This window comes from Bidens hawaiensis, unplaced genomic scaffold (genome assembly GCF_021521415.1).
Source record: "Bidens hawaiensis isolate Kalapana, Puna unplaced genomic scaffold, B.hawaiensis_p1.1 tig00004551_1, whole genome shotgun sequence".
In the NCBI taxonomy this organism is placed as follows: domain Eukaryota; kingdom Viridiplantae; phylum Streptophyta; class Magnoliopsida; order Asterales; family Asteraceae; genus Bidens; species Bidens hawaiensis.
Genome location: NW_027491277.1, coordinates 239,498 through 252,622, shown reverse-complemented (window position 1 = coordinate 252,622; position 13,125 = coordinate 239,498).

Here is a 13,125-nt window from a genome sequence, read left to right as displayed (position 1 = left end):
TTACTAACTATTTGGTTGAACTATGTGTTGCAAGTTCAAATGTTGCACCTAACAAGCAATGACAGGTCTTATTATCTTCAAATGATCATATGATATACGTGGTATGTGATACATTTAGTTATTTGTTGAACGTCCAAAGAATAAAAGATAACATATATTACAAAAGTGATTCATGTGTTGTATATTTATAGTTGTTCTAGAAAAAAAAATCTTTATATCGTTATCTTGATTCATATATGTAGATAACGATATAAAGATTTCGATGTGGTTCCGAGTAGTTAAAGTTTTTGATCTAGACAAGTTTTTGAGCAATCTTGGTTTGGTCAATTTTTATTTATTTTATTTGACCAAAATATTGCTCAATTTTATTTTTATCGAATATGTAAATCTTGCCCGACCTTGTTTGTTTGGTTGAATGGTTTTTGGTTTTTGGCCATATGGATGGTTCAAAAGTTGTATTTATTTTTCGGTTTTATTTTATGGTTTTTGGCCACTTTTGTTGGTTCAAAATTGTAATAGATAGGGTTTAGTTTTTCATTACTTGTATTAGTGAATATTGTAATGAAGAAGACCCGAAGGAAAACCGAGGACGAACTCGTGGAGTTCTTGAAGTCAGTGGGAGTTTGCAAAGATGACCGGATGCACCAAGATTCCATCCTTGTGGTTGTTTGTGTTGTGACCCCTTGACCCGATTGGTCTTGCTAATAGGCTCTAGCAAGACCAATCACCTTTTTGGCCATTTAAGATTTACATATTCTTGTTTGCTATTGTGGTTGCTTGCTTTATTATAATAGGTTTTAATACCACCGACATAATATCAAATATATTAAAATAAATTTTAATTAACCAATAAAGTTTTTGCAAAATTAAACTAAATTTGATTTTTCAAAACCTTATAACTTAATAGTTCTCTATTAACTTAAAATTGGTTAGACGTATCGCGACAAACTTAGTTTTTAATAGGTTATTTAAAACTAAGCGTCCTGAGAGATGAAAGGGTTCATCATTATTGTCCTGATAATAAATAGAGTAAAATTTGACTTTTACTCTGTTTGGTAATTCTAAAATTAATCCCAATATAAAACCAATAGTTTGTGCCAATCCTACTACAAGTCACACTTGAGGCATACTGCAAAATTTCGAGTGTTTGGAGCTAAAGCACCGCACTTGTTTTCTAGCCTATCCCATCAAGGTGAAAGCGCTTCGTTGACACATCCGACCCTTTCACACGTCACTGTACTAGGACAACTATTACTTTACTCTCCTGTTACGTGCTAAAGCTGTCTTGAGACTTAAAGTGGGGAAAGATGAGGCTAAACGTTTCTATACAGACAATCGTTGTCTCTATAGGCCTCATAACCGAGAGTTGTGCTCTATTCACAATTGACAATCGTTGTCAGTCTGCCTAACCACTTATTAATATTGTATGCTACTGCTGCCTTTAATAACTGGAAGCCAGATTCTCAAGCTTCTATTTCATTAATGTGATTGGGTCATTAATAATAGGACTACAACGTCGAAAATACTAATTAAATTTACTATTGCTTATTTAATCAGATGTCGTCAAACGATAACACACCCTACGCACTTAAGACTATCCTTGAGAAGGATAAGCTAAACGGTACCAACTTCATCGAATAGCACCGCAACTTAAGACTAGTTCTTACAATGGCAAAGCGCTAGTATGTTCTCGATGGACCTGTTCCAAACGAGCCTGAAAACAACACGGCCGCTGCTCGAAAAGCTCTTGACAAGCATAAGGATGACTCGGCTTAGGTCTCCTGTATTATGCTAGCCACCATGACTTCTGAGCTTGCTAAAGGCTTAGAAGACTTTGGTTCCTATGAGATGCTGGAACAGCTCAAGGGCATGTAGTAGAAACAAGCCCGTCAGGAAAGGTTCGATACCATGAAACAACTCATAAGTTGCAAGATGGCTATAGAGTCTCCCGTCAGTGTGCATGTTCTTACGATAAAGGAGCACATCGATCAGCTTAAGAAACTTGATTATCCCATGCTTGATGAGATGGCATCGGATTTCATCCTCAACTCTCTCCCCAGCTCTTACGACCAGTTCGTAATGAATTTCAACATGAATGGCTGGGTAAAGACAGTGCCAGAGCTGCACAACATGCTCAAAACGGCTGAGATTAACATTCCTTCTAGGACCAATCATGTTTTGATGATCCGATTTGCTGGTGTAAATAAGCCTTAAACCAAGAGTCAAGGTTATAAGGGAAAAGGCAAGAAGAAAGTTAATGTTGTTGCCAAATCTGCCACCAACACTAACAAGAAAGTTGCAAAGGCACCGCCGCCGCCTCCTGAGGAGCGCCAGTGCTACAAGTGCAACAAGATGGGGCACTGGATGCGTAATTGCCCCGAGCATCTAGCTAAACTAGCAAAGAGGAAGGCCAATGGTGAAGGCTCTTCTCGAGGTATTTCCATATACGTTATTGAACTTTTCACTGTCTCTAGCAACACATGGGTATTTGATACCGGATGTGGTTTCCACATTGTTAATGTCTTGCAGGAGCCTGAGAAGTGGAAGAATTAAATAAAAGCAGCATGGAACTCATCGTTGGAGATGGGAAGAGAGTACCAGTTCTAGAAACTGGAGTTTTTCATTTTACTTGTCCATCTGGCCTAGTTTTAACTTTGAACAATTGTTTGTATGCTCCTAGTTTGACCAGAAACATCATTTCATTTTCATTGTTGCTCGAACAAGGTTTTAAGTACGATTTTAATGGCATGACTATTTCTGCTTACTTAAATGATATCTTTTATTTTGAGGCTAAACCTCAAAATGGTATTTATGAGATTGATGTTCAACCTGATAATAACGTATATTATCTTTCAAAACGTATCAAGACTAGCATCAATGATACTTTTCTGTGGCATTGCCAACTTGGCCACATAAGCAAGGAAAGAGTTAAAAGACTCCAATCCGAAGGGATTATTGAATCCACAGGACCGGACTCGTTTGATGATTGCGAATCTTGCTTAGCTGGCAAACTCGCCAAAGACTCCTTCACTCGTAAAAGTGAACGAACAAGTGATCTGTTAGGACTTAGGACTCATACATTCTGATGTATGTGGACCTTTCAGAACCATGACTAGAAACCATGAAAGATACTTCGTTTCTTTTATCGACGATTATAGTCGATACGCTTATGTGTATCTTATGAAACACAAGCACGAAACTTTTGAAAGGTTCAAAGAGTTTCAAAACGAAGTGGAAAAACAACTTGGAAAAACCATTAAAATGCTTCGATTAGATCGAGGTGGAGAGTATCTCAGCTCGGAATTTATCACTCATCAAAAAGAGCATGGAATTTTTTCACAGCTCACTCCACCTAGCACACCCCAACATAATGGCGTGAGCGAGAGGAGAATTCGAATTTGCTAAACATGGTTCGATCGATGATGTGTAGAACTAACTTGCCTCACTCCTTTTGGGATCACGCCCTTATGACCGCCGCCCGCATTATCAATGTAGCTCCAACTAAGAAGATAGACAAAACCCCATATGTGATATAGCATAAGGGAAATAAGCCCAAATTGTCTTACCTTAGAGTATGGGGATGTGATGCTTACATCTCAAGTGAGTCTGATGACCAACTTGATCCCCGCGGCGTAAAAGTTGTTTTCGTCAGATACTATAACCAAAGAGGTTATTACTTCTTTCATCCTGATACAAATACGATTTCTATCAAGAGGAAAGGCCACTTCCTTGAGAAGAAATTTCTCAATCGAGGAACTGGAAATAACATTGTCGATCTTGAAGAAATTCAAGAACCACAAACAACCGCTGAGGAAGTTGGAGCGTCTGATCAACAAGTTGTTGTTGCTGATACATCAGACGTGAACACAAGCGTTCGTAGAAGTAGTAGGACTCCCGTACCAAATTCTAGATACTTATAGCATCTAGATTGTCCCGAAGTCTTATTAGTAGCCGAGTCTGGCGACAAGCCTACTAACTGCAAATCTGCTATCTTGGATCCGGAATCCGAGAAATGGCAAGATGCCATGAACGCCGAGATGAAATCCATGCATGATAACCAAGTTTGGAACTTGGTTGAACTACCCCCCGATAGTCGGCCAGTAGGGAGCAAATGGATTTTCAAGAGAAAAACCGACATGCATGGAAATGTGCAAACCTATAAAGCACGGCTAGTCGCGAAAGGTTTTACTCAGACTCAAGGTGTTAACTATGATGAAACCTTCTCGCCCGTTGCTATGACTAAGTCTATAAGGATATTGCTTTCCATAGCCGCGTACTATGACTACGCGATATGGAAATGGATGTCAAAACCGCTTTTCTTAACGGACATCTTTCTGAATATGTTTATATGGTTCCCCCTGAAGGTTTTATCGATCCTAAATATCCTAATAGGGTTTGCTAATTGAATAAGTCCATTTATGGACTTAAGTGTAAGTTCCTGGACGGATCGTACACGGGATGTTGCTATCTGCGCAGGTGCGGAATCCCTGCGTAGTTAGATACGAGCGTAGAATACGTATAAATCAAACACACGAGCAATAACCGAAACACGTTATATTGATAACACGAACACGTGACACGCGGTCACTATTACAGACTCTGACTAGCAAACACGTAACCCGCTAACCCTCGAACTCACGAACTCTTGAACTGACTAACCCTTACAAACTGTTACAGTGAACAGTTTATATAAGCACGACAACTTCGCCTCAGGCGAAGTTGTCCTTAACTTCGCTTGTTCAACAAGTTCGCCTGAGCGAACTTGTTAACAACTTTGCTTGTTCAACAAGTTCGCCTAAGCGAACTTGTTGACAACTTCGCTCGTTACATAAACATAAACATAATCAAAAACATAATTACATTACAGACTCGATTACAAACGTTAGACTATGAACTACTGACATACATGTACCAACAGACTCCCCCTTGGCAGTAGCTTCATATCTTGATCTTCAAAGCTTGAGTCTTGTAATCTTGTAGCTTTACGCGTGTGCTCCTTCTCTAACACATACCGACACCACCCTTTGATATTTCCTTGCTTGATCCTTCCAAGCAGGAATGTAGAAAATCTTCTTTTCGTTGAGCATCTTCAGATCAGCTTGCGATAGATTAACAAGATGCATCGGGTCGTAAACCCTAAGCACTTCTTGTTCATCCTCATCTTCCATTACCGCCTCCGCTGTTTCACAATCCACGAACCACCATTTTAGGTCTTTGAGCACGTCCTTGGGCATAAGCTTCATCGGTACTTCTTTAAGGCACCGGATCGGTTTATACTTCATAACCATCCAAGGCTTTCCATCAGCTCTCAAACCTCTATCCTTGTCTTCGACAAGTTTCCCCTTTTGTGGTTTCAGCAGCTCAAACTTCTTCTCCTTAATGCTCTCTTTCCATACGATCTTTCCGATGACTCTAGCCATGTTATTGTCACTTCGATTTATCAACCCCAATCTGGCTAAGTCTTTAACCTCACATTCAGGCAGTGTGTTTAACGATCTCAAAGTTCTCCTGAAGTACTGAATCCCATCATATCTTTTGATCACGAAGAGCCGTAGCTGCTCATCATATATCCAGCAGATAATACCTTTCTTTGCTTCAGCGTATCCCTTAATATTGTAACTCTTTTTGAACATTTTAGGGACCGCCGGTTTCTTCGTCTTTACGAACCATTGAGCACAACCTTCCTTCCAATTCGGCTGCTCTTCCCATTCAGTATCTTCCACAATCGTCTCATCACCCATATCGGGCATCTCAACCTCTGGAATCTCGTGTTCAATATCTTCATGTACTATCTCCCCTTCTTCTATCACACTTTCAACAATAATTTGCTCACCGATCTTCTCAATCTCATCACTCGGCAGCACATCTTCTTCAAGCATAAAATCATCATCATCATCTAGCTCTTTCAACGCGTCGATTACATCATCAACATCATCACCAGCATCCATATCTACCACATCATCACCAGCTGCGCTTGTAGACTCCCCCTCAGCTGTGGAAGTACCAAGAGCTATAGAAGTTCTTGGCAGCTCACCACCTGCACCTTCCGGTGCATTGGGATCATCGTCATGATCTTCTCTCCGTTTTATTCATGAAACGCTTGACTCGCCTCACTATCATGGCCATTTGCCATTGCAAATCCATCTCCTCCAGATCATCAGCATCGATCTGGTCATAATCCTCATCCAAAACAGCAGGGTCCACTATCTTCCCTTGTATGTAGTTCTCATATGAAGCAATAAAAGATGCATAGACTGCAAACTGCTCTTCAGCAGATTTGACACTCATTGGCATCTTGGAATAGTTATTGCTTGAGGCACTGGGTGAGAAACTACTGTTAGATGTTTGAGGTTTTGAAGCACTGGAACCTCCAGCAACGAAGCAAACATCACCGTTCATGTTTACTGAAACGTTTCCTTCCTGAGAAGAGTTAGAACCTGACTCTCCTTTGGAGTAGTAAGCAGCAGATTCAGGCTTCGAACTTGAGCCTGAGTTAAGTTTGGCACCATACATACCAGGGTCTTGAATCTGATCTGTTGGTGTCTCTTTACGTACCATATTAAGCTCAAAGGTTCTGAGCTTGTTAACTGCAGTCTCCAAATCACAATTAGGAAAGTCTCTGTCTTCCCTCATCAGAACTGTGTACATTTCCCACTTTGGTGGGAGAGCATCGAGAAGCTTTTCAACTATCTCCTCTTCTCTGTAAGCAATCGAGTAGTTGTTTAGCTCTGTCATTAGATGATAATATCGAGTGATAATATCATCCAGAGATTCGTTCTTCAAATATTTGAAGACAGAGAATTGAGTCTTCAACAGTTTAATCTTCGAGGCACGAATGCCTACGTTCCCTTCGAATCTATTTTCAAGAGCATCCCAAAGCTCTCGAGCCGATGTATACTTTCTGAAAGTATGTAGGATCTCCTGTGGGAGAGCCATAGTGATAGCTGCGTGAGCCTTGCTTTCGGCTTCGTACATCTTCTTCTCCTCTTCATCCATCTTGCTGTACTTCTTAACTACATCACGACCTTCGTACACCATGGTCGGTGGGATATATCCATCCTGGATGCACACCCACATCTTTGCATCCTGATATTTAATATACTGGATAAACCGATCCTTCCATGCAACAAAGTCGGTTCCTTTTAACAGCCTTGGGGCCTTAGTGGCTGACCCCGCTTCGACTTCCATTTTCACCAGTTCAGAGATGTTAATTTGCGACATCTTCTCAAAAACCCCAAAAAAAATTCAAAAATTTGTCCAAACAGTACTAAAGGCGAAGTTAAGAATAACTTCGCTTAAGTGTTAACTTCGCTGGAAAAATTCTTAAATTCCTGTGACTCGGCGAAGTTGAGAATAACTTCGCTTAAGGCAAGCAAACTTAGCAGGTCAGTGAAGTTGAGGATAACTTCGCTCAGGCGAACTTATGAGGCAGGTGAAGTTGTGAATAACTTCGCTTAACCTTATATCTTCGTCGAAACCATACTTTCAGTGACGGCAACTTCGCCTGAAGAATAGTAACTTCGCCCGATGAACACTAAAAATATTCAGATCTGATGACGACGAATCTGCAGTTTCCGGTCGTTGTAAAAGCTTGAAAATGACTGTATATAGTGATAAGAATTCAATACGAACAAAAACTCGTCCCGTGAATAGGTCAAACGAGACGTTTTCTACACCCGCGTGAAATCCCGAACCTCACAATCGAGCCGATGGCTCTGATACCAATTGTAGGTTCCTGGACGGATCGTACACGGGATGTTGCTATCTGCGCAGGTGCGGAATCCCTGCGTAGTTAGATACGAGCGTAGAATACGTATAAATCAAACACACGAGCAATAACCGAAACACGTTATATTGATAACACGAACACGTGACACGCGGTCACTATTACAGACTCTGACTAGCAAACACGTAACCTGCTAACCCTCGAACTCATGAACTCTTGAACTGACTAACCCTTACAAACTGTTACAGTGAACAGTTTATATAAGCACGACAACTTCGCCTCAGGCGAAGTTGTCCTTAACTTCGCTTGTTCAACAAGTTCGCCTGAGCGAACTTGTTAACAACTTTGCTTGTTCAACAAGTTCGCCTAAGCGAACTTGTTGACAACTTCGCTCGTTACATAAACATAAACATAATCAAAAACATAATTACATTACAGACTCGATTACAAACGTTAGACTATGAACTACTGACATACATGTACCAACATTAAGCAAGCATCTCGAAGCTGGAATCTTCACTTTGATGAGAAAATCAAAGAGTTTGGTTTTGTCAAAAATGAAGATGAGCCTTGTGTATACAGAAAGGCTAGTGGGAGCACTATATCATTCCTCATCTTGTATGTGGATGATATACTAATCATTGGAAACAGCATTCTTATGCTTAAGGAAGTTAAGCACTGGTTGGAATCTTGTTTTGCAAGGAAGGATCTTGGAGAAGCCACATATATTCTGGGAATAAAGATCTATATAGATAGATCTAAGCGGATTCTAGGGATAAGTCAAAGTACTTACATTGACAAAGTAATGGCACACTTCTCAATGGAAAGCTCCAAGAAAGGAGCTGTTCCAATGACTAAAGGAACCGTGTTGAGAAAATCGCAATCTCCGGCAACCAATCATTGAATATATGCGTATGCAAGCAATTCCATATGCTTCTGCGGTTGGCTCTATCATGTATGCTATGTTGTGTACTAGACCTGACGTCTCGTATGCCTTGAGCATGACCAGTCGTTTTCTACAGATTCCTGGCATTGCCCATTGGATTGCTGTGAAGAACATTCTAAGGTACTTGAATAGGACCAAAGATATGTTCTTGGTGTTTAGGGGAGTGGAAGAGGAGCTCACTGTAAGGTGTTACACTGATGCTAGCTTCCAGACTGACCGAGATGATTCTCGCTCACAGTCAGGTTTCGTTTTCACTTTCAATGGAGGAGCCATTTATTGGAAGAGCTCCAAGCAGAGTGTAGTGGCGGATTCTACCACCGAATCCGAATATATAGCTGCATCGGATGCTGCTAAAGTGGTTGCTTGGATGAAGAAGTTCATCACCGATCTCGATATGGTTCCGAGTATTCACAAACCAATCGAGGTGTTCTGTGATAACACAGGTGCTATTGCTCAGGCCAAAGAGCCCATATCTCATCAAAGAGCCAAGCACATTCTAAGGAAGTTCCACATCATACAGGAGATACTGGAACGAGGTGACATCATAATAAGCAAAGTAGGCACAGATCAAAACCTAGTAGACCCGTTCACTAAGCCGATGACTCAGGACAAGCATGACCATCACAGGGATGCTATCGGTCTTAGATTAGCTAGTAATTTGTTTTGATTTAGTATTTGGATGTATGAACATTTAAACAGTTATACTTTTGAGTTCACTTTTGATTTAATGGTTAAATGCAAACGTTGAGTATTATAACTGTGTTCATTTTAATACGTTTAACCCATGAATATTGTATTCTAAATTATCCGTAGTCGGTCAGACTCGTGGGAGCGATTCTGAATTAAGACTATTCTGACTTTGGACTCGAGGGGTTGACTTCCAAACTCACAGACCTCATTGTGAATGATGTTGGATGTAAGTCGCATCAAATCAACTTCATGGATATTAGTCATAAGATGCATTTGATATTGGTATGCTCATTTAGTATCCTAAGACCTGAGATACATATTAGAACTTTCGTTTACTAAAGGTATTCTTTGATCAGTGTCAACCGTTGTCGCGTAACTGCCAGTCATAAAGGCATTGGTTGGGAGTATTCTGAAGTTCAGTAGGAGTTGTATGTAATCAAGATAGGATTCTGTACTCTTACATGCTATGTAACAGTTAGACATCTTGGCGCCTTCGTTGATTCAAACAGGTAAAGTGTGAGGCCTCACCCAAACTTACCGTGTGTTTGATTGGACCACTTTGACTCGAAAACGAAAACGATAATGATTGAACGCCATATGAGATTGATATGATCCATGTGTCATTGTTCAATTGATATCTTATATGGAAATGATAGATGACAACGATTACTATATTTTCATTATCTTGCAATAGTGTATTCCAAGATCCTTTTGTTAATGAATTTAACATGTCATAACCTGTTGGGGGCAACCATGTGTATCTAGAGCACCGCTAGTTGTCAGCGTTGAGAAACTTAACCGAATCCGTCCAAGTGGGAGACTGTTGAAAATATGGACCGGTCCGCATAAGTCAACGCGGCCGACCGGGTTATGACCCGTAAGAGTTACACCTTGGGTAACGAGCATGAAATCCGCTTAAATTAGTTAACCGGTATTGACGAATAATTAACGAGTATTATTGTTTATACTAAATATAAACAATAGTAATATTATAGAGTTTGTTTACTAGTTAAATAAACTTGTAATGGGCTTTTAACGAGTGTCGGGCTTTATCAAAATATAGGGCACACAAGTTAGTTACAAAAGATATATTACGATTAATATGAAACATAATAATAATCATAATTTCTTTTGGTGTTTGTGACCTGCCGCCACATATCTTGGAGAAAACTCCAAGACCACCAGCAATAATATATATATTACGATTTTGACTCAAGGTTGCCGCTGCCAAGATCGATTGCCACCGGCCACCTTCGTTACAAGTCAACGAGCATCATCGCACGACGTCGCGTATCACGCGTTGTCCTTCGCCGCTGCCGCTAACCTGCCGCTGCCGCTCACGCGCCACAGTCACTCGTTTCGTCACCTAGCGCCGCTTGTTAACTCTCGGTGCCTCAACTAGTTATTCATTAACCGAAGTATTATTTATCTCATCGGTAGTTAACAATATATCGCATGTAACCGGATCCTGTACGGTTCCGTTAAATGGTGATTACTCGTTTTATATTCCGCTGCGTATTCATATATTAATGTGATTAATAATTATGAAACTAATTTAATTAAACCGGTTTTAATTGTTAAACCGTTGATTGATCACCACTGGAACCCAACAGTGGTATCAGGGCCTTGGCTACAACATACGAGTCGAATCCGGTATTTTCACCGGATCTACATCATAAACTTCATACTAGTTGATGTTTTTGATCTAGACAAATTTTTGAGCAATCTTGGTTTGGTCAATTTTTATTTATTTTATTTGACCAAAATATTGCTCAATTTTATTTTTATCGGATATGTAAATCTGGCCCGACCTTGTTTGTTTGGTTGAATGGTTTTTGGTGTTTGGCCATATGGATGGTTCACAAGTTGTATTTATTTTTTGGTTTTATTTTATGGTTTTTGGCCACTTTTGTTGGTTCAAAATTGTAATAGATAGGGTTTAGTTTTTCATTACTTGTATTAGTGAATATTGTAATGAAGAAGACCCGAAGGAAAACCGAGGACGAAATCGTGGAGTTCTTGAAGTCAGTGGGAGTTAGCAAAGATGACCGGATGCACCAAGAGTCCATCCTTGTGGTTGTTTGTGTTGTGACCCCTTGACCCGATTGGTCTTGCTAATAGGCTCTAGCAAGACCAATCACTTTTTTGGCCATTTAAGATTTACATATTCTTGTTTGCTATTGTGGTTGCTTGTTTTATTTAATAGGTTATAATACCACCGACCTAATATCAAATATATTAAAATAAATTTTAATTAACCAATAAAGTTTTTGCAAAATTAAACTAAATTTGATTTTTCAAAACCTTATAACTTAATAGTACTCATTATCTTAAACTTGGTTAGACGTATCGCGACAAACTTAGTTTTTAATAGGTTATTTAAAACTAAGCGTCCTGAGAGATGAACGGTTCATCATTATTGTCCCAATAATAAATTCAGTAAAATTTGACTTTTACTCTATTTGGTAATTCTAAAATTAATCCCAATATAAAACCAATAGTTTGTGCCAATCCTACTACAAGTCACACTTGAGGCATACTGCAAAATTTCGAGTGTTTGAAGCTAAAGCACCACACTTGTTTTCTAGCCTATCCCATCAAGGTGAAAGCGCTTCGTTGACACATCCGACCCTTTCACACGTCACTGTATTAGGACAACTATTACTTTACTCTCCTGTTACGTGCTAAAGCTGTCTGGAGACTTAAAGTGGGGAAAGATGAGGCTAAACGTTTCTATACAGACAATCGTTGTCTCTATAGGCCTCATAACCGAGAGTTGTGCTCTATTCACAATTGACAATCGTTGTCAGTCTGCCTAACCACTTATTAATATTGTATGCTACTGCTGCCTTTAATAACTGGAAGCCAGATTCTCAAGCTTCTATTTCATTAATGTAATTGGGTCATTAATAATAGGACTACAACGTCGAAAATACTAATTAAATTTACTTTTGCTTATTTAATCAGATGTCGTCAAACGATAACACACCCTACGCACTTAAGACTATCCTTGAGAAGGATAAGCTAAACGGTACCAACTTCATCGAATGGCACCGCAACTTAAGACTAGTTCTTACAATGGAAAAGCGCCTGTATGTTCTCGATGGACCTGTTCCAAACGAGCCTGAAAACAACACGGCCGCTGCTCGAAAAGCTCTTGACAAGCATAAGGATGACTCGGCTGAGGTCTCCTGTATTATGCTAGCCACTATGACTTCTGAGCTTGCTAAAGGCTTAGAAGACTTTGGTGCCTATGAGATGCTGGAACAACTCAAGGGCATGTTCCAGAAACAAGCCCGTCAGGAACAGTTCGATACCATGAAACAACTCATAAGTTGCAAGATGGCAGAAGGGTCTCCCGTCAGTGCGCATGTTCTTACGATGAAGGGGCACATCGATCAGCTTAAGAAACTTGATTATCCCATGCTTGATGAGATGGCATCGGATTTCATCCTCAACTCACTCCCCAGCTCTTACGACCAGTTTGTAATGAATTTCAACATGAATGGCTGGGTAAAGACAGTGCCAGAGCTGCACAACATGCTCAAAATGGCTGAGATTAACATTCCTTCTAGGACCAATCAAGTTTTGATGATCCGATATGCTGGTGTAAATAAGCCTAAAACCAAGAGTCAAGGTTATAAGGGAAAAGGCAAGAAGAAAGTTAATGTTGTTGCCAAATCTGCCACCAACACTAACAAGAAAGTTGCAAAGGCACCGCCGCCACCTCCTAAGGAGCGCCAGTGCTTCAAGTGCAACAAGA